Below are 21,265 nucleotides of genomic sequence, written 5' to 3' on the forward strand. Positions count from 1 at the left end.
TGTCTTAGCTGATTGGAACAAGGAACTCTGGGAAGTGTAGGTTAATAGAAGCTACTGATAAACAAGAATGGGCTGACAAATTCTAGCAAGCAAAATATACATATAATTGAGTTAGGGTTTTGTAGTGATCATTTTAAAGGTGCAGTATATGTACCGCCCTTATTACTACAAGTATATATGTAATAGTGCTAATCAACAAACTATTTTTAGCAATTAAAGTGAATGTCATATTCAGTAGAGGATACATGTGTGAGAGATTTCTGATATCAAATTAACATTTGCATTTTGAAACTGCATAAGCATACACTAAAATTATTTAATTAAAATATATGACAAAATAGATGGCCTTTAATAAAATCCAGTTATCTGTGGTATTTTCAATTTAAATGCCAGAGCTTCGCTTTCAATATTCTTCAAGATAGAGGCATAACATTACTGACAAGTGGAAAAATATATTCAAAGTCACACACAAACCCTGCTGGAGCAGCAGTAGGGAAAAACCTTATAGTGTATAATTTTAAAAATAAAGTAAAAAAATGTTGTGAAATCATAGTTAAAAGATCAAGTCAGTTTCATTGTTTACTGTTTAAATGCCTTCAAACAGTTTAACAAAATTTTACAGTTACAATTTGTTGAATAATATTGATAATTCCATGAGGCTTTGTGATATGAAAACATATTTTTCTATTTAAATCAAAATATATGTACTGTTGAAACATATGTATCAGGAGGAGGGGAGAGGTAGTAAAAGGGAGAGGGAGATTAGATAGTGGAAAGCTACAATCATTGATATAAACTTTAAACACATACAAATTTGTCAAAGGAAAAAAATCAATAGAAGTTATTTTTAACAGTGAGGATTTATAACCAAAGGGAAATTTTGGATGTGGTGGTCAACTGAGAAGTCGTTGGCAGGAAGTATGCAGTGTAAAAGGTTCCTATTGAACTTGTTCTAGGTGGTAGCTTCTGAAGACAGATTTGAGATTTATACAACACCAATAGGGAGTAGGGACTTTGATTTTATGTCTAACTGGGCTTAGCAGGATTTGCACTAAATTGGAATGTAAAGATACTGCAAAAGAAAGGCCAAGAACAAGGATGGCTCAAGAGGTCCTTCACTGGAGCACTCCTAAGATTAGTCAAGGTAGATGCCTTGCATTCTCTTACTTAGTATATAACCATTTTAATTTACCTAAACATTTAAAGACATTAACAGGAAATCATGTGAATCTGGTGATCTCTTTAAATACAAAAGAAATTTTGATGTCTGTCTTAGTGTGCCAGCCAGCTTAGGTTTCTTCAACTGCATCCCTGATATCCTTACATTAAATCTGAGGTAAGAAGAGTAAGTCTTTGGGCCACAGGATCTCCTTCCATAACAATTTCAACAAACACCCTTCATCTACTAGCTATAGAATTTAATCATAGACCAAAAAATATTTTAAACTCCACAGCTGTCAGAAGCCTAAAGAAAAGGGTGACACATTTCTATACTAAATGAAAAAAGAGTTATATTAGGTAAAGTTAATATGGTTTCCTTCCTTTCTATCTGAACATTGTGTTTTATCAGAAATATTAAATGAGAATGAGAGTGCAGAAAAATACTAGCAAAGTGTGTCATACAAGGCAAGGGTGAAGCCTTTAAAAGTAAATGTCAGAAGAAATGAGGTAAGTACTATCTCATTTTCCCATTCCTTGTCCCTTTTCACAGAAATCTTGTTGAGATCCTCTTCACTGGAAAGAAATTGCTATTAAAGAATATGGAATTATGCATGAGTTCCCAGCAAGCTGGAATACAATATACTATAAATATCAGTTTTCTTCATACAGAGAATTGACTGTATATGTTGATGCTGGTTTTGCAGGACACTGTGTAAATAACTGATTTGTTACTTCATTGAAATTGCTGAGGGTAATATTACCTGTCACCTTGACAGAAAATAGAATCACCTCCTGATGGGGGAGAGTCTTCTGTTTTGTGTTAATTTTATTAGTTAAATAAAGAGACTGCCTTGGCCCTTTAATAGGACAGAAAATTAGGTAGGCAGAGTAGACAGAACGGAATGCTGGGAGAAAGAAGCCTAGTCAGTTAGTTGCCATGATTCTCCCACCCAACACAGACGCAGGATAAGATCTTCCATGGTAAGGCACCTCGTGGGCTACATAGATTATTAGAAATGGGTTAGATCAATATGTAAGAGCTAGCCAATAAGAGGTTATAACTAATGGACCAAACAGCGTTTAAAACAATACAGTTTCCATGTAATTATTTCGGGTATAAAGCTAGACGTGAGGGCGATCGGGTGGCGGGAAGCGGCCCCCCGCCCATATTACAACAACTTGTGATATGGGCCTCTGGAATGTCAGTGGGGGGGCTATCATGACTACATTAGTAGATGTGAGATGGCACATTCTTATTGTGTGAGGGAACTAGTCTCTGAGCCTAGGACCCGGAAATGAACAAAATAGAGAAAGTCGCCTGCATACTAGCAAGTATATATTGGTCACTTGCTGTTCTTTCTTGACCATGGATCCTATGTGAGCAGCTCACTTCAGCCCCTCCTACTGTAACATCTGAACCTTGAACTACATAAACACTTCCTTCTGCAAATTGCTGTTCTTAAAACATGTTATCAAAGCAACCACAAAAAAAAATCAAAAGTAATGCAAACTATAGATTAAAAGGGCATGGCACTTTGATTTTAGTTTGTAAAAGAAATTCTCAATAAGAAATTTCATAATGAAAGTTTTTATTATCAAATATATATCTTAATAATATTAAGGATGCTAAAATTAAGGTGAGCCCAACTTTTTTTGTAACTTGGTTTACCTGGAACTCTGTAGGAACTGTGGGTCACTAAACTAAGCTCAAGGCATTCCCAGAAGATCAGCAATATGGGGCTTGGGAGATCACAAGAACCCAAACCCAAATGCAAGATTACATCTTCAGTTACATTGTTGTTACAGTCCCTCACATTTCAACAAATGCAAGTTTGAAATACAAATTCCCATTAAAAAACTGCAGCTTAATGTAGAAAACATCTGAGCTGAGCAAAAAGACTTGACAGAAAAAGGAGCTTCCAAGCCAGTTCCTGAGAGAATATGATGTAAAATAAACCCTCATTAGCAGAGAAAGAAATCAAATGGGGGAGGGTTGCTATGTGAGGCAAACAGAACCAAGACAAGCTGTCCTGAGATTTTGTTTCTTTATTAAGAAACTCAATGGTGATTTTAAAAGGTCAATATTTCTTTTGATGTTGAGATAATTTTTACCAGTATTTATTTATTTTTTTTACTTTATTAAAATACTGAGTTTATTTCACATGTATATTTGTCTCCCTACCATTTCCACATCTGACCACCACTATTACTATGTCCTATCATAACATTCCATACATACTTAAAACCAAGTAAAGGGTGGAGCTCCATCCTTGAAAACTAAACAGGAATTTTAGACAACATTCTTGGCAATGGAACCTGGACAACATTTATCAAACACAGTAGGGAAAGTTCTCACTTTGCATTATAAAAAGGACAGCCAGATATATCAACTGTTACAGAAATTAAGTAAGACGGAATATTTCAAACTGTTTAAACCATTTTCTTAAAGAGACTTCCTCCACTGCCAGAGATCTTGAATAGCCTCCTGGTCAGTCATCCGGAAGCAATTCTTCATATAATTAATGAACTTGGCTTCCACTTTGGGAAGAGAGCCACCTTTTTCTATACTTGCTTGCAATTTTGCCTTAATGTCTTCTACAGAACTAGGTCCTTTTGGTGTTTTAGGGGTTTTTTCCTGTTTTTTGAAGGACTCTTGACCCTTTGATCTTGGTGTTGATGGTTTTAAGTCTTTTCCATTTTGGTTTGATTTTTGTGCATTTTTGGCTGGGGTATCTCGTACAGATTTCTTCACTGGAACTTTTTCTTCAGCTTCCTCATCATCAAAATCATCGTCGTCATCATCTTCATCATCCTCATCATCCTCATCATCTTCATCATCCTCCTCATCAAGTTTTACTTTTTTCTGTGGAACCTTGTTGCCACCTCCAGGAGCAGATCGCTTTCCAGACATACTCAACAGCTTTACATCCTCCTCATCTTCATCTTCTGACTCTGCGTCTTCCTCTACAGCTACTAGATGCTGTCCACTAATGTGCATAGGCCCAGAACCACACTTCAATCTTAAGACCACAGGGGGTGTTATTTCAAATCCCCCAAGAGAAAACAGACATTTTCAAAGTTGCCAGTGTTACTTTAATTGGACTGCCTTCATAGTTCATTGCTTCTGCCTCTACGATGTGTAATTCGTCTTTTGCCCCTGCACCTAAACTAACCATTCTTAGTGATAACTGGTGCTCATTCTCATCATTATCCACCTTAAAGTGATAATCTCTGTCGGCTTTTAGTTCACAGCTGAAAAGGTAGTTCTGAGGCCTTAGAGGGCTCATGTCCATGTCCATGGAGTCTTCCATGAGGTGAAGGCGCGTTCTTCGGTGGCAGAGAAGTCGGATGGAGGGTTCTGCCTGCTGCTCCTCAGAACAGGCACGCAGGACGGAATCACGCCAGGGACTTACCAGTATTTATTATAACATTATCCTTTTGTTTTAGGTCCACTGTACCCACTATTAATAGCATACAAACAAAATAGCACAGATTGACCTCCTCCTTTTTACAGAGAACTTAAAAACATTTGGTCAAGTAACTTGCCCATAGTTATGGAAATAAGATGAACATCTCTTTTAAAATATTATGCTTTATGTTACATGAGGATGAATCTGAAATTAGAGATAATTATTGAGGTCACTAGTAGTCCCTTGATTTTCTTAGCTACCTGAAAGTGTCTGCTTACTGAATAAAGCAATTTCATAAGAAGAGTGCTATGTAAATTTGTTTGTTTTGAGTGTGCATGGGTATATATTTGGATCTTACAAGCCTTGGGTTGTTCCTCGGGCACTGTTCAAGTTGTTTTGTTTGCTTTACAGAGACAGCATCTTTATTAGATAAGAACTCAATAAATAAACTAGGATTGCTGGCTTTCTTTTGCACGACCCAGCCCCCCAGCACCCCTCCCCAACCCTGCCCTGCTGTATGCTAGGACCAGTGCTCAAGAACAGTTTTAAGCTCCTACACTAAGGCTACCCACCCAGAGTGGTGAGTGCCTGCCTACCAGGCAGGCCTCAGGGTCCCCTGTAAGGGAGCCCGGGCACCTTCAGCTCGTGCATGTGCCAGGCTCTCCTGTGCTCTTCTGGATACCGACCCCCTTGCTCCGTTCATCCTTTTGTCCCCGGATCATTGGGCTACCTGGAGGCCCTGTTTAGTTGCTGAGGAATCCCATCTGGACCGGTGAGTGTGTGCTATCATCCAGGGGCGGATTGTCCCTGAAGAGAGCACAAACCCCCCTCCCCCAGCTCCTTCTCCAGGGCTGTCTTTCTTACACACGACCCCCCCCAAGTCTTCGTTTTCTGCAAGGTCCTTTGCTCAGGAACAGTTTTCTGCTCCTACACTAAGGCTACCCACCCAGAGCGGTGAGAGCGTACCTAAGGGCCAGGCCTCAAGGATCCCCGGTAAGGGAGCACATGCACCTTCAGTCTGTGCGGCAGGGTGTCCTGTGTTCTACTCGTCCCCACTCTGCCCCCCAAGTTCCCCCTTTTGTCCTCGGGTCATTGGACTACCAGGCGTCCATGTTTTGGTGCTGAGGAGTTCATCTGGACGGGAACGGTTCCTGCTTCTACACTGATGAGATACACCTAGAGAGCCAATCACAGCAAAGACTGGACCAAGACACCATTTGAAGAAAAAGATGGGAAGACGCCAATGCAAGAATTCCTCCAACAACCTGAAAGGCCACATGACACCACCAGAATCCAGGGATCCCGAAATAAGAAGAATTGTACACCCTACTCCAGAAGAATTAGAAGAAATCAACTCAAAAGTGAACTATATGAAAATAATAGAGGACCTTAAACAGGAGGTGAAAAACTGCCATAAACAATTAGAGATTACAAACAAAAATGTTGAAATAGGAGCGGCGGGGCTGCATCCCTGGCACCCGGCCACCCACATGGCTAGCTTAGCTTATGCCCTGAAATAATTACACAGAAACTGTATTCTTTTAAACACCGCTTGGACCATTATATCTAGCCTTTTCTCGGCTAACTCTTGCACCTGGACTAGCCCATTTCTAATAATCTATGTAGTCCAAGAGCTGGCTTACCAGGAATGATCTTAACCTGTGTCTGCCTGGAGTGGGAGAATCATGGCAACTCCCTGACTCAGCTTCTTTCTCCCAGCATTCTGTTCTGTTTACTCCACCCACCTAAGGGTGGGCCTATCAAATGGGCCTAGCAGTTTCTTTATTGCTTAACCAATGAAATCAACAGATTGATATATGACACTCCCACATCACAAAAAGGTAGAGGAAATGAATAAATTGCTCAAAGACATGCAAGAAAACCAAGGGAAACAAGAAAAAGCAATCAAACAGGTTAGGGAAGTGGTTCAAGACTTGAAGAATGAAATGGAAGCAATGAAGAAAACACAAACCGAGGGAAGGATGGAAATGGAAAATCTGGGTAAACGAACAGGAACTACAGAGACAAGTACTAAAAACAGATTACAAGAGATAGAAGAAAGAATGTCAGACACTGAAGATACCATAGAGAAAATAAACACACTGATCAAAGAAAACAGCAAAACCAACAAATTCTCATCACAAAACATTCAGGAAATCTGGGACACAATAAAAAGACCAAACCTAAGAATAATAGGGATAGAAGAAGGAGAAGTAGTACAGCTCAACGGTCCAGAAAATATATTTAATAAAACTATAGAATAAAACTTTCCCAGCCTAAAGAAAGATATACATTTGAAGGTTCAAGAAGCATACAGAACACCGAATAGACAGGACCAAAAAAACCATCTCGTCACCATATAATAATCAAAACACAAAACATACAGAATAAAGAAAGAATATTAAGAGCTGCAAAGGAAAAGGGTCAAGTTACTTATAAGGGTAAACCTATCAGACTTACGCCTGACTTCTCTATGGAAACCATGAAAGCCAGAAGGTCCTGGATAGATGTACTTCAGAAACTAAGAGACCATGGATGCAAGCCCAGACTATGATACCCAGCCAAGCTTTCATTCACTATAAATGGAGAAAACAAAATCTTCCAGGATAAAAACAAATTTAAACAATACATAGCCACAAATCCAGCCTTACAGAAAGTAATAGAAGGAAAATCACAAACCAAGGAGTCCAACAATGACCACAATAACTCAAACATCTAGAAACCCTTCACCAGCACAACTCAAAGAAGGGAAACACACAAACTCTACTACTAAAAAAGTGACCGGAGTTAACAACCACTGGTCATTAATATCACTTAATGTCAATGGATTCAACTCACCTATAAAAAGGCACAGGCTAAAAGATTGGATACGAAAACAGGATCCAACATTCTGCTGTTTACAAGAAACACACCTCAACCACAAAGACAGGCACCTACTCAGAATAAAGGGCTGGGAAAAGGCTTATCAAGCAAATGGACCCAAGAAACAAGCAGGTGTAGCCATACTAATTTCTAACAAAGTTGACTTCAAACTTAAATCAATCAGAAAAGAAAGAGAGGGACATTTTATACTCATAACAGGAACAATTCATCAGGATGAAGTCTCAATCCTGAACATCTATGCCCCTAACATAAAAGCACCCACGTACGTAAAAGAAACATTGCTAAAACTCAAGGCTGCCATCAAACGGCACACACTAAGAGTAGGAGACTTCAACACTCCTCTCTCACCAACGGACAGGTCAATCAGACAGAAACCTAACAGAGAAATTAGAGAATTAATGGAGGTAATGAATCAAATGGACTTAACAGACATCTATAGAACATTCCACCCAAATAGGAAAGGATATACCTTCTTCTCTGAAGCTCATGGAACCTTCTTAAAAATCGACCACATAGTCGGTAACAAAGCAAACCTCCACAGTTACAAAAAAATATTAGTAACCACCTGTGTCTTATCAGATCACCATGGATTAAAGTTAGAATTCAACAACAATGCTACGCCCAGAAAGCCTACAAACTCATGGAAACTGAACAGTCAACTTCTGAACCACACCTGGATCAAGGAAGAAATAAGAAAGAAATCAAAGTCTTCCTTGAATTCAATGAAAATAAAGAAACAACCTATTCAAACTTATGGGACACTATGAAAGCAGTCCTGAGAGGAAAGTTCATAGCACTAAGTGCCCACTTAAAGAAAACAGAGAAAGCACGCATTGGAGACTTAACAGCCCACCTGAAAGCTCTAGAAAAAAAAAAGAAGCAGACTCACCTAGGAGGAGTAGAAGACTGGAAATAATCAAACTGAGGGCTGAAATCAACAAAATAGAAACACAGAAAACAATCCAAAGAATCAATGAAACAAAAAGCTGGTTCCTGGAGAAAATCAACAAAATTGATAAACCCCTATCCAAACTAATCAAATGGCAGAGAGAGAATATGCAAATTAATAAGATCAGAAATGAAAAGGGGGACATAACCACAGACACAGAGGAAATTCAGAGAGTCATTAGATCTTACTACAAAAGCCTGTATGCCACAAAACTGGAAAATGTAAAAGAAATGGACACGGTTTTAGATAAATACCATATACCAAAGTTAAACCAGGACCAGGTGAACAATCTAAATAGACTTGTTAGTCATGAAGAATTAGAAGCTGTCATCAAAAACCTCCCTACCAAAAAAAGCCCCGGACCAGATGGTTTCAATGCAGAATTCTACCAGAACTTCCAAGAAGATCTAATACCTATACTCCTTAATGTATTTCACAATATAGAAACAGAAGAGTCATTACCAAATTCCTTTTATGAAGCTACAGTCACTCTGATACCAAAACCACACAAAGACTCAACCAAGAAAGAGAAATACAGGCCAATCTCACCCATGAATATTGACGCAAAAATACTCAACAAAATACTGGCAAACCGTTTCCAAGAACACATTAGAAAAATTATCCATTATGATCAAGTAGGCTTCATCCCAGAGATGCAGGTCTGGTTCAACATACGAAAATCTATCAATGTAATCCATCATATAAATAAACTGAAAGAAAAAATCATATGATCATTTCATTAGATGCTGAAAAAGCTTTTGACAAAATTCAACATCCCTTTATGATAAAAGTCTTGGAGAGATTAGGGATACAAGGGTCATACCTAAATACAATAAAAGCTATTTACAGCAAAGTGACAGCTAACATCAAACTAAATGGAGAGAAACTCAAAGCCATCCCACTAAAATCAGGACAAGGCAAGGCTGTCCATTCTCTCCATGCCTTTTCAATATAGTGCTTGAAGTTTTAGCAATAGCAATAAGACAACATAAGGGGATCAAGGGGATTCGAATTTTGAAGGAAGGGGTTAAACTTTCATTATTTGCAGAGGAAATGATAGTGTACATAAGTGACCCCCAAAACTCCACCAAAGAACTTTTACAGCTGATAAACACCTTTAGTAATGTGGCAGGATACAAGATCAACTCCAAAAAATCAGTCGCCCTCTTATACACAAAGGATATGGAAGCAGAGAGGGAAATCAGAGAAGCATCACCTTTCACGATAGCCACAAATAGCATAAAATATCTTGGGGTAACTCTAACCAAGGAAGTGAAAGATCTATTTGACAAGAACTTTAAGGAATTGAAGAAAGAAATTGAAGAGGATACAGAAAGTGGAAAGATCTCCCTTGCTCTTGGATTGGGAGGATCAACATAGTAAAAATGGCAATTCTACCAAAGGCAATTTATAGATTCAATGCAATCCCCATCAAGGTCCCATCAAAATTCTTCACAGATCTTGAGAGGACAATAATCAACTTTATATGGAAAAACAAAAAACCCAGGATAGCCAAAACAGTCTTATATAATAAGGAACTTCTGGAGGCATTACCTTCCCTGACTTCAAACTCTACTACAGAGCTACAGTATTGAAAACAGCTTGGTATTGGTATAAAAACAGAGAAGTCGACCAATGGAATTGTATAGAAGCCCCAGATTTTAACCCACAAACCTATGAACACCTCATTTTCGATAAAGGAGCTAAAAGTATACAATGGAATAAAGAAAGCTTCTTCAACAAATGGTGCTGGCACAACTGGATGTCAACCTGTAGAAGAATGAAAATTGACCCATATCTATCACCATGCACAAAACTCAAGTCCAAATGGATCAAAGACGTCAATATCAGTCCTAGCACACTGAACCTGATAGAAGAGAAATTGGGAGGTACCCTACAACAGATGGGCACAGGCAATCGCTTCATAGGTATAACCCCAGCAGCACAGACATTAAGGGCAACATTGAATAAATAGGACCTACTAAAACTGAGAAGCTTCTGTAAAGCAAAGGACACTGTCACTAAGACACAAAGGCAACCTACTGACTGGAAGAAGATCTTCACCAACGCCGCAACAGACAAAGGTCTGATCTCCAAAATATATAGAGAACTCAAGAAAGTAGACTTTAAAATGCTAATTAACCCAATTAAAAAATGGGGCACTGATCTGAATAGACAATTCTCAACAGAAGAAGTTCAATTGGCCAAAAGACACTTAAGGTCATGCTCAACCTCCTTAGCGATCAGAGAAATGCAAATCAAAACAACTTTGAGATATCATCTTACACCTGTCAGATTGGCTAAAATCAAAAACACCAATGACAGCCTCTGCCTGAGAGGTTGTGGAGGAAGGGGTTCCTACATCCATTGCTGGTGGGAATGCAAACTTGTGCAACCACTTTGGAAAGCAGTGTTTTGGTTTCTCAGGAAATTCGGGATCAACCTACCCCTGGACCCAGCAATACCACTCCTGGGAATATACCCAAGAGATGCCCGATCATATGACAAGGGCATTTGTTCAACTATTTTCATAGCAGCATTATTTGTAATATCCAGAACCTGGAAACAACCTAGATGTCTTTCAATGGAAGAATGGATGAAGAAAGTGTGGAATATATACACATTAGAGTACTATGCTGCGGTTAAAAACAATGACTTCTCAAATTTTGCATGCAAATGGATGGAAATAGAAAATACTATCCTGAGTGAAGTAACCCAGACCCAAAAAAATGAACATGGGATGTACTCACTCATAATTGGTTTCTAGCCAAAAATAAAGGTCAGTGAGTCTATAAATTGATATCCTAAAGAAGCTAAATAAGAAGGTGAACCCAAAGAAAAACATATAGCTATCCTCCTGGGTAGGGGAAGTAGACAAGATTGCCAGGCAAAAAATCGGGATCTTAAGGGTGGGGTGGGAAGTGGGTAAGGGGAGATGGGGAGAGAAAAGTGAGAAGGGTAGGATGGGGAGAACTTGGGGCAACGGGATGATTGGGATAAATGAAGATTGGATAGGGGAGCAGGGAAGCACATATCTTAATTAAGGGAGCCATCTTAGGGTTGGAAAGAGACTTGGACCTAGAGGGGCTTCCAGGTGCCCAAGGCGAGTTCGCCAGTTAGTTTCTTGGGCAGCTGAGGAAAGGGAACCTGAAATGACCCTATCTTATAGCAATACTGACGAATATCTTGCATATTACCATAGAACCTTCATCTGGCGATGGATGGAGATAGAGACAGAGACCCACACTGGAGCACTGGACTGAACTCCCAACGTCGCAGTGAGGAACAGGAGGGAGAAGATGAGCAAGGAAGTCAGGACCAAGAGGGTTGCACCCACCCACGGAGACAGTGGGGCTGATCTATTGGGGGCTCACCAAGGACAGCTGGACTGTGACTGAAAAAGCAGGCGATAAAACTGGACTCTCTGAATATGGCGGACAATGAGGGCTGCTGAGAAGCCAAGGACAATGGCACTGGGTTTTTATCCTTGTAGTAATAAGGGCGGCAGGTCTGCGTCCCCAGCACCCCAGCCACCCGCACGGCTAGCTTATGCCCCAAAATAACAACACACAAACTGTATTCATTTAAATCACTGCTTGGCCCATTTCTATCTAGGCTAATTCTCACATATTAATTTAGCCCATTTCTATTCATCTGTGTGTAGCACCCCAAGGTGCGCTTACCAGGAAGATTCTAGCCTATGTCCATCCTGGGTCGGAGCTTCATCCCGGGAGCAGGGCATGGCGTCTCTCTCAGGCGTCTGCTCCCTAGAGGAGAGCTGTCCAGTCTCTGAGCTCACTTCCTCTTCCTCCCAGCGTTCTGTTCTGTTTACTCCTCCCACCTATCCTCTAACCAATAAAATGGGCCAAGGCAGTTCCTTTATTAGCCAATGACCTTCCTCCATCAGATTCTACTTCATGTTCTGGCTTTGTGGGAGCCTAGCCAGTTTGGATGTTCAGCTTCCTAGACCAGGATGGAGGTGGGAGGACTTTGGACTTTCCACAGGGCAGGGAACCCTGACTGCTCTTCAGACTGGAGAGGGAGGGGGAGAGGAGTGGGGGTAGGGAGAGAGGAGTGGGGGGACGGGGAGAGGAGTGGGGGGAGGGGGGAGGAGTGGGAGGCTGGGAGGAGGCAGGAATTTTTTTTTCTCAATAAAAAAAAAAAAACTAGGATGGCTGACTGATAAGCCCCAAGTATCCCATCGTCTCCTATTCCCCAATACTGTTATTACAGCCTGTGTGTGACATCCCACCTGCCTTTCTTTATATGGGATTTGGGGATTGAACGTTATGTCCTAGTAATTGCATGGTAAGGATTTTTACCAGTATCGCTATCTCACTAGTATGCTTAGATTTCAAAATGTGTTCCTGATTTCAACAAATGTTTTTAGATCATTATGTACCACTGATAGAATTGTTTTCAATAGCTTATCTTTGTTCTTTTGTTAGAAAAAAGAAGTAAAGAAATACTCTGTTATCATAGGGAAAAATTATGAAAGCTGGTGGAATTTGAATTTAAATGGATTGTTTTAGAGAAGAAGGAGATGAAAATAAAGAAGACAGAAGAAAGGAAAAAGAAAGAAAGAGAAATAAAGGTAAAGAGTAAGCTAAATGGTACTGATTTAAACTGTATAACAGGATGAGCTCCTCTGTAAATAAGGTAGCCTATGTCAATCAAGGTTTAAGATGAATAAAGTTATCAAACCCATTTTTTTTAAAATTTATAGATGCTACTGTTTAAACCTCACAAATAAATTGTATGAAAGTTTGAGGCATTTAGAAAGTATCCTTCAAGCATAAAATAAAACATGCAAATAAGCCCAATTGTAGATGTTATGCTTTAAAACACTGCTGATGATGCATGACTCATATCATCAGGATGATATAAGAATAAAAATAGAAGTTTTCTTCTAAACTCTATTTCAGAAAAGCACTAAAATCTAGTGAACTTATGCATGTAAAAATAATACAGAATTTATTCTTATATTAATGTTTTTGAATGACTGAAAATTTACCTTAGAGTCTTTAACTATTCATTATTTAGCTATTTACAAACACTTTTCAGTAACTTGCAAGCACTCCAAACAATAAGCATGTATACTCATGTAAATATATGATTTTAAAAAATGGAATAGTTAGTTTGAAATTGTATGTTGCTTCCTTCAATTTTCCAAAAAATAGCTAGCTCACATATAACAATAATGCAACTCAGGAGATAGAGTAATTGATACTTTTAATATTGTTTGACTTCTTGAAATGTAAATGTTAAAAATTTAAATACAAGATACGTTAAAATATTGATATATTTACATAGAAACACTGAGAGATTGGAAAATATTATCTTTTAAATATTTGAGAGTATATAATATAGTCCATGATATCAATGTCACTCATTGCACACCAATCTGTAATCACTCAGAAAATAATTAAAGAAGTCTTTTAGTGACTCAAGATTTCTAGAATATGCTGTTAACAGTGTTGTTGCAGAATATTTTTTTTTACATTGTACAAAGATTTGTCATGCTGATTTGCTTAAATAAAAAGCTAAATGGCCAATAGCTAGGAGAGAATAGTTGAGACACCTGGACAAAGGGAGAAGCAGGATGAATCTAGGCAAGAGGAAGACACCACTGAGATACTGAAGGAGTTGGACATATGGCGCGGAGAAGAGATAATAGAACCACGTGAAAGATTAATAAATTGATTAATAAAAATGGATTGATTTAAGTTTTAAGAACTGAATGGGAAAAACCTAAGCCAAGGCAAAGATTTCACAATTAATAAGGAGTCTTTATATCATTATTTGTGAGCTTGGAGTCCAAAGGAAAGTCTGACTACAGTGTCAGCTAAGTACACTTTCCAATGTAAAGAGCCACTCAAAAAATCTTACTCAAGTAGCTTTACCCTAGAAGACTCATCCTGGTCTGGTACTGAAAGATTTCAAGCACACTAAAGAAGATACTGAATAAGACAGTAAAAAAAAATGTAAATTAGTGAATAAAGACAGTCAACCTCATAAGATGCACAGAGAACAGAAAAACATCATCTTTTTTCTCAAATGAATGATTTACATATCTATCAAATATATTCAAAATGTTGACTAGAAAACAATGTTGAATCAAGACCACTAAAAAAATGAAATGTATTGAAGAAGTAGCTATAATAAGAAACTAAATTATTATTATATAACAGAAAAATCACATTTGGAGTTATTTTCTATAAGATAGAAATATATATATCCAGAATATATATATACATCCAGAAACACCAAGGCTTATAATTAATAGTAACCAACTAGGTAAACAAACATCTAATGCTGTTTTACAACAGGGATTTTAATGAATACTCTCATTGTGTTATATTTCCCTTTTAGGCCAGCTGTGATAATAATCTTCTCTATTTGTGTAGGACAGAATGGATACCAAAATAAGTGTACAAATTGAAGAAGCCAACTTGAGGCTTAGGTGAGAGAAATGAATACCCATGGTGTGGGTTATTCGAATTAAATTCTATGATACCATGTCTGAAGAACTCAAAGGTCAGAGACTAACAATGACAGTTAATTATTTCATAGCTGTGTGGCGAAGATATAATATCAAAAATACTGAAAGACAAACAAAATGTATATATTGGGTACTTATTACTAATGAATCTTTAATCATGTTTACAAAATCATCTGGGGAAAATCAAAGGATCAATATGCATACTCCTGAGTCATATAAGACAAACCCTTACACATTTCTGAAAATGCAGGGTTATTAAAAATTATTATATATCATGCAACAAGTCATTTCCAAATGCTCATATTATTAGGCCTCTTCTTTTGAAAAACTTTTTGCCAGTTTTAAATATCTGAATGAGCTGTAGAAAATAGGAAATATGTGGGCATCTAACATGAAGCTGCATATGTCCCATAAATATCCATTGCATATGTAACAATAAATTTCAGTTATGGAACAAAGAACAAACAGCTACTGTCTGGGATGTCTAGCGGGCTCTGAAAAGAGGTGGAGTATGATGCATGGTTTTTATGCAGGTAATACACGGCTGAGCAAATGTCAGTCATAATAAAATGTTTTTGTTCCAATATTATAGAAACATGAACAAATTCATAAACTCACTTTTTATTTGAGTTGAAGACAAAAATTATTCCTTTATTGTTCACTATATCCATTTACTTTAATATGATCATTAAATACTATTTTCTCATTTATTTTATATGCTATTTGTTAATTTTAAATGAAATAAATAAAAATAGTTGTACATATATATTTTTACTTCCAAAGCAATTAAAAAACAATGACAGATAATGTGTAATTTATATATCTTGTAGACCTTTTTATAATTCTGGGATTATAAATGCAAATTTTTTCACTTTTATTTCCTCAGTCCAAACCCTCCAAGTCTTTCCCTGCTGTCCAGCAAACTCATGGCCTCCTTTTTTATTATTTACATACATATATGTACATACACACACATATATGGTGTATGTTTGTACATTCATACGTATGTATTATGAATGTGTATATATTTCTAAATATAAACTGGGCAGTCTGTGTACTGTTAGTTATGTGTATTTTTATAGGGCTGACAATTTGAAACTGGACAATCAATTGCTGTGTTCCTCCCCCGAAAGAGCATTTTCCCCTTTCCCAGCATTCCTCAGTTGTCAATAGTTTTGGGGTAGGGTTGCGGTCTTGTGGGCTTTCTATGGTCCTTTTAGGGATGTCCATTTCTGTGCTTGTTCAGCTCATATTTGAGCAACATGTTAGTGAGTCTCTGTGGGTTTAGCTTCTGACATTATTAGGAGACATTTTCACAGCAGATTCCCAACCTTCTGACTCTTACAAACCTTTGGCACTCTCTCCAGTGATGTTCTCCGAGCCTTACATGCAGGAGTATTTCGCAGATGTATTCATTGAAACTTAGCTCCACAGCTCGGCCTTTTAATTGATTATCTGTAGTGGTTATCTTTAGTGGTCTCCATCTGTTGCAAAGAGAAGTTTCCTTGGTGGGATCCCACAGCTCTCTAATTGGACTTAAGATCTGCTTTACAAGGAAAAAGTCATGTGTGATGCTAGAAACCTAACTACTCTGTGCTAATGAAGTCATAATTACTGCAGGAATCTCCAACCACTAATTCCTAACAACACCATATAAACATTTGTCAATATACCCACAGGTAATTGAAATTTTTACAATAAAACCATACACACACATTTATGTTTATCTTGTTCCAAAATTTTAAATACACACATATAAGTGCAAATAAATAGTGCATAGCAAATTGAATACAAATTCTAATAAGAACTGATAGTATCAAATACTTTTAAGAAAATGCTTTTCTACTTTCAACAAAAGATGAGTTCATTGTATAAGTGCCTCTGCTCAAGAATCACAGCCTGACTTGTCTTTTTCTAGAGAGGTTTGGTCTCATTTTAATTTTCTACTGTGTTTCAAAATCTCTCTCCAGAAGTTATTTCTCAGTCTTTAAGCAATCTAGAATGTTTTAGCTAATTTTACTTGAAGATTCATTAGCTAGGCACTAATAGCAATATTGAAGCGATCAAGTCCTGGCTGTAGATCCTTGTTCAAAGCTAGCATTAAATTTGTTTATACATTTGAATTTTATTGCCAAAAGACTCGCTTATTTTGTGGGGAAGAGTAGAAGACCCAGAGGACTTCATAAATAAATCTAAAGGTATTGTAAATGATTATTTAGTTATAAATAAAAAAAATACAAATGATGCAAATTATATTCAGATGCAAATATATTTTATATAAAACAGATTGCACATATATGTTAAAAAAATCACATAAACAAGAAATTAGTTAAATGTTGTTCTCTGCAGACTCAAGAGGTAAAATAGTAATGTAGAAATGCCTCCAAAGAAACTGACTATCGTGAGAGAGACAGCTGTGAAAGGGAGGCAGCAGGACAAAGCAGAATACAAATAAAAACACAGAGATAGCAAAGCGAAGGACCAGCTCAGTCCCTGACAGTAAGAAATGAGTTCATGGACACAAATCCTGGATTAACCTGTAGGAAATTTACTAACCGGGGATGATGTGGCAGTTCATGCATTACACCAACACTAATCCTCAGTACTTTATGTATTGATTCATGTGCTCCTCACGAGAAGAAGTGGTGCAGACATTATGTTTTTATGTTGCTGTGGTGAAAACAGGTACAGAAAAACAAGTTAGAATTCTCCTACACAAAAGCCGTGTGAGAAGTTTGGAGTTCCGAGTAACACACTGTGCTGTTTTCCCTAAAGTGATGAAAGAAAGACAATACAAAGATGGTAATTTAATCTACAGGAGTAGATTTAAAGTATTATATGGAGAGAGAGAGAGAGAGAGAGAGAGAGAGAGAGAGAGAGAGAGAGAGACTCCACTAAAGACACAGCAAAGAGACACTATTTCAGTGATTCATGACCAGTAGAATTTACTATCCAATTAAGGATTGGAGAAGGTGCATAACATAATTTATTATTAAGCTCCCCATTCTCTTTAATTAGATTGATAGCAATGGGAGAGATTAATCCAACAAAAGTTTATTTTCTGGTATAACATCCAGAATCACTGGATCTTTTCTCAGTGCTATGTAAATCACTGTTAGTTAAAATGTTAAAGATGTACAAACATTCACATTTCTTGTTCTTTCAGTATCCCTGATTACTGTTCTCTGCAGCCTTCCTTCAAAAACCCATTTTAGTCTTTTCTGAAACTTACTTTTCTTCCTCCTACTTTGCTCATTAATGTTAATTCTTCTGCCTAAGAAATCTTATATAATATGTATTGTAGATAATTTCAACTCTGCATTATTCTAAAATATATATTTGCCATCCCAATTTTTTCTTGAGCTTCTAAATTTCTATGTCCACGTGCCTGTTGGAAATGTAACTCTGGTTTTTGCTTCCTGTTTTACTCATTTACAAAAAAAAAATTTCCATAGAAGATATCACAACATATTGCTCAGGCAACACCTAAGATGCTATCTGTACAAATAATTTTGAGGTTATAATAAGTTACATCGTTTCTCCCTTTCTTTTCCTCCTTTCAAATCCTCCCATGTATTATTCATTGCTCTCTTTCAAATTCCTTGTCTCTTTTTCATTGCTACTGTATGCATGTATGAACATAAATATATATTTTAAAATCTAACCTACTTATCTCCTTGTAAGGCTAAATTTTAGGAAATGTGACGCAAAAGTATATAACTTTGTGCTCCAGTAACACTGATTTTTTTCTCTCTATTCTTCAATAAGTCAAGGTCGTCTACATCTCTGGAAATGTGACACACAGTCTTTCTCCTTAAAATTTACTTTTTCCAGACTTTGGCATGATTGATCCTTTAAGATTAGTTTAATTCCCTTGACAATTTCTCATCAAAGCTTTTCCAAAAATCTGTGTTAGCTATTTATCATTACCTATCTTATTATCTGAATGCCAAAATATTATAATCATTTAATGAGAATCTTATTAAATAATAATTTCAGCAAGATGGTAGCGTACAGAATCAACTTCCAGGCATACATAGCTTTTCTAAAGAACAACAGCCAGCATACAGAGAGGCAAATCAAAAAAAAAAAAAAAAACACTCCCATTCATAATAGACTCAAAGAAAATAAATTATCTCGGAATAAACCCAAACAAGGTGACAACAAACTTTTACAAAGAAACTTAACTCTCTGAACAGATAGAAAACACACCAGAAATCAGAAACACTTTTCATGCTCATAGATAGTAAATTAATATCATCAACATGATCATTCTACCAAAAGCTATTTACAGATTCAATGCAACCCCATTAAACTCCCAATTCACAATTCACTGAAATAAAAATAATTATTATAAAATTAATATGCATCCACAAAAAATAAAGCTTTGCATATAGTATTATAAGACGGGATGGGGGAGAATATTATCTTAAGGCATAACTCTAGCATAGAAACACTTAGATGGTAGTTAATGAAGTAAAAATAGAGCACCAGGTGTAGAGGCTGCTCTCTAATTGACATTAGAAAACACTGCTGACACAGCAAAGGCTTCTCCACTTGTGATGCTTTCAAGTTACTATAAAGCAGAGGCAAACAGAACTTCATCCCTTTCTTGTCGATCCTTGTATGATAGTGATGTGGAAAGAAGTATGACCTGGCTTCACATACCAGGTAATGTAGCCTTCTACCTTAGAAAACAACTCTGAAGCATTTGCCAGTATGTAGGGAATACATCTCTTATTCCATAAGGATATGCGTTTGTACCGTAATTCCAAAGATATTCATTGCAAATAGAATAATCAGTATTGTTTAAGTAAATTGTCTTGAAGCAGTGTTGAGTTGACATCATAATGTATTTCTGCATTCTTTTTAAACACAAGGTTATTGATAGGAGGGAGACAATTATCGTCATTGCTAAGTGTTCTGACAACTTCTTCCTGATATGCTAACTCATAAAACAGAACATGAACTGTTTGTATAAATTAACTATAGAAACCTATTCTCAACAACTTTGACCAGTTGCTCGCCTGGAAGATAGTTTATCATTCTTTTGCAGTCAACTATAATACTGGAGTCTAAGATTCTGCTTCTATAATGTATCAAATCTGTTTCAAGAGAAGCCGAAGCCTGCACAGGTGACTAGAATTTAGAGTACCTACCAAAGGCTATACAGTCACCCTCTTAAGTAATTGTGAAATGAAAGGATCCAGGCATCTATAAAGTCACAACAAGATCCAAGATTTCAGAAGAGGGGCTGGAGAGATGGCTCAGTGGTTAAGAGCACTGCCTGCTCTTCCAAAGGTCCTGAGTTCAATTCCGAGCAACCACATGGTGGCTCACAATCATCTGGTGCCCTCTTCTGGCCTGCAGGCAGAGTACTGAGAATACTGTATACATAATAAATAAATAAATCTTTTAAAAAAAATGATTTCAGAAGATAAATTCCCCTTCATTTGCTGACCAGTTCCTCCTTCTTCATGCTTTATACCAACTTTACATTTATACTAGAACAATATAATGTGTATTTGTTTAATTTTTTCATAATTACACATATTTTGCATTATAACCAGTCTTCACTTATGGTCATCTCAGGTCTAAATGCTGAGCTGTGGAATATTATTAAATTTGCCATTATTGCTGATTTTTAATTTTGAACACACAAATGTGAGGTTCTGTCCAGTTTCTTAATCATTTATCTGCCCATGTTTATGCTATTCATTGTTTAACATATACTTGTTACTCCTTTGGTTATGTCCTAATTTTCCTCATTTTCAAATGTATATGTGATTCTGTACGTTTCTTAAGATTTTGTCACTTAGGTAGTCTCTATCATTTTTATGAAAGAACAATAGTGACTGACCTTGTATAATGTATAGTCAAATAATTATAGTATTACTTGTCTTACATATGCTAGGATGTGTCTCCTCCACTAGATTACAGACTAATTCACAACTGAATGTGTTGACAGATCATATGAATGTTACAAGCACTGACTCAATTTTCCAAAATGAAATAAAGAGTTTGCCTAACCTATAGGAACTAAAAGAAAAATATTTCCTGGTAATTATATTGTTTTTTCAGCTTTAATTTATTGCAAAAGTTACTCTATGTGAATGTATTTATGTTGCAGTTTAATCTTTGTTCTTTTCCCAATAATATCCAGCTGGAGAGGATAAAATAGTTTTGACTCTGGAGAAAGTAATGAGAAATGTGACAGGGAAAAAAATGAAAATGAGCTTTGGTTGTATGCTATATCTTTAAATCATCTCATTACATTGTTCCCTATGGGCAGAAACCTCAGGTAGTGTGCTGAAACAAAAATGATACGGAAGGAAAGGCAAATTCAATTATGTCAACACA

The 21,265-nt window shown here is 37.0% G+C and overlaps 1 pseudogene; it reads right to left on the reverse strand.

Moving 5' to 3' along the window:
- Window positions 1-3,296: 3,296 nt before the first annotated feature.
- On the reverse strand, window positions 3,297-4,486 carry LOC121460841 (annotated as a pseudogene).
- Window positions 4,487-21,265: the final 16,779 nt, after the last annotated feature.

This window comes from Microtus oregoni, unplaced genomic scaffold (assembly GCF_018167655.1).
Source record: "Microtus oregoni isolate MIOR12 unplaced genomic scaffold, Mior012 000021F_ref0000039, whole genome shotgun sequence".
In the NCBI taxonomy this organism is placed as follows: Eukaryota; Metazoa; Chordata; class Mammalia; order Rodentia; family Cricetidae; genus Microtus; species Microtus oregoni.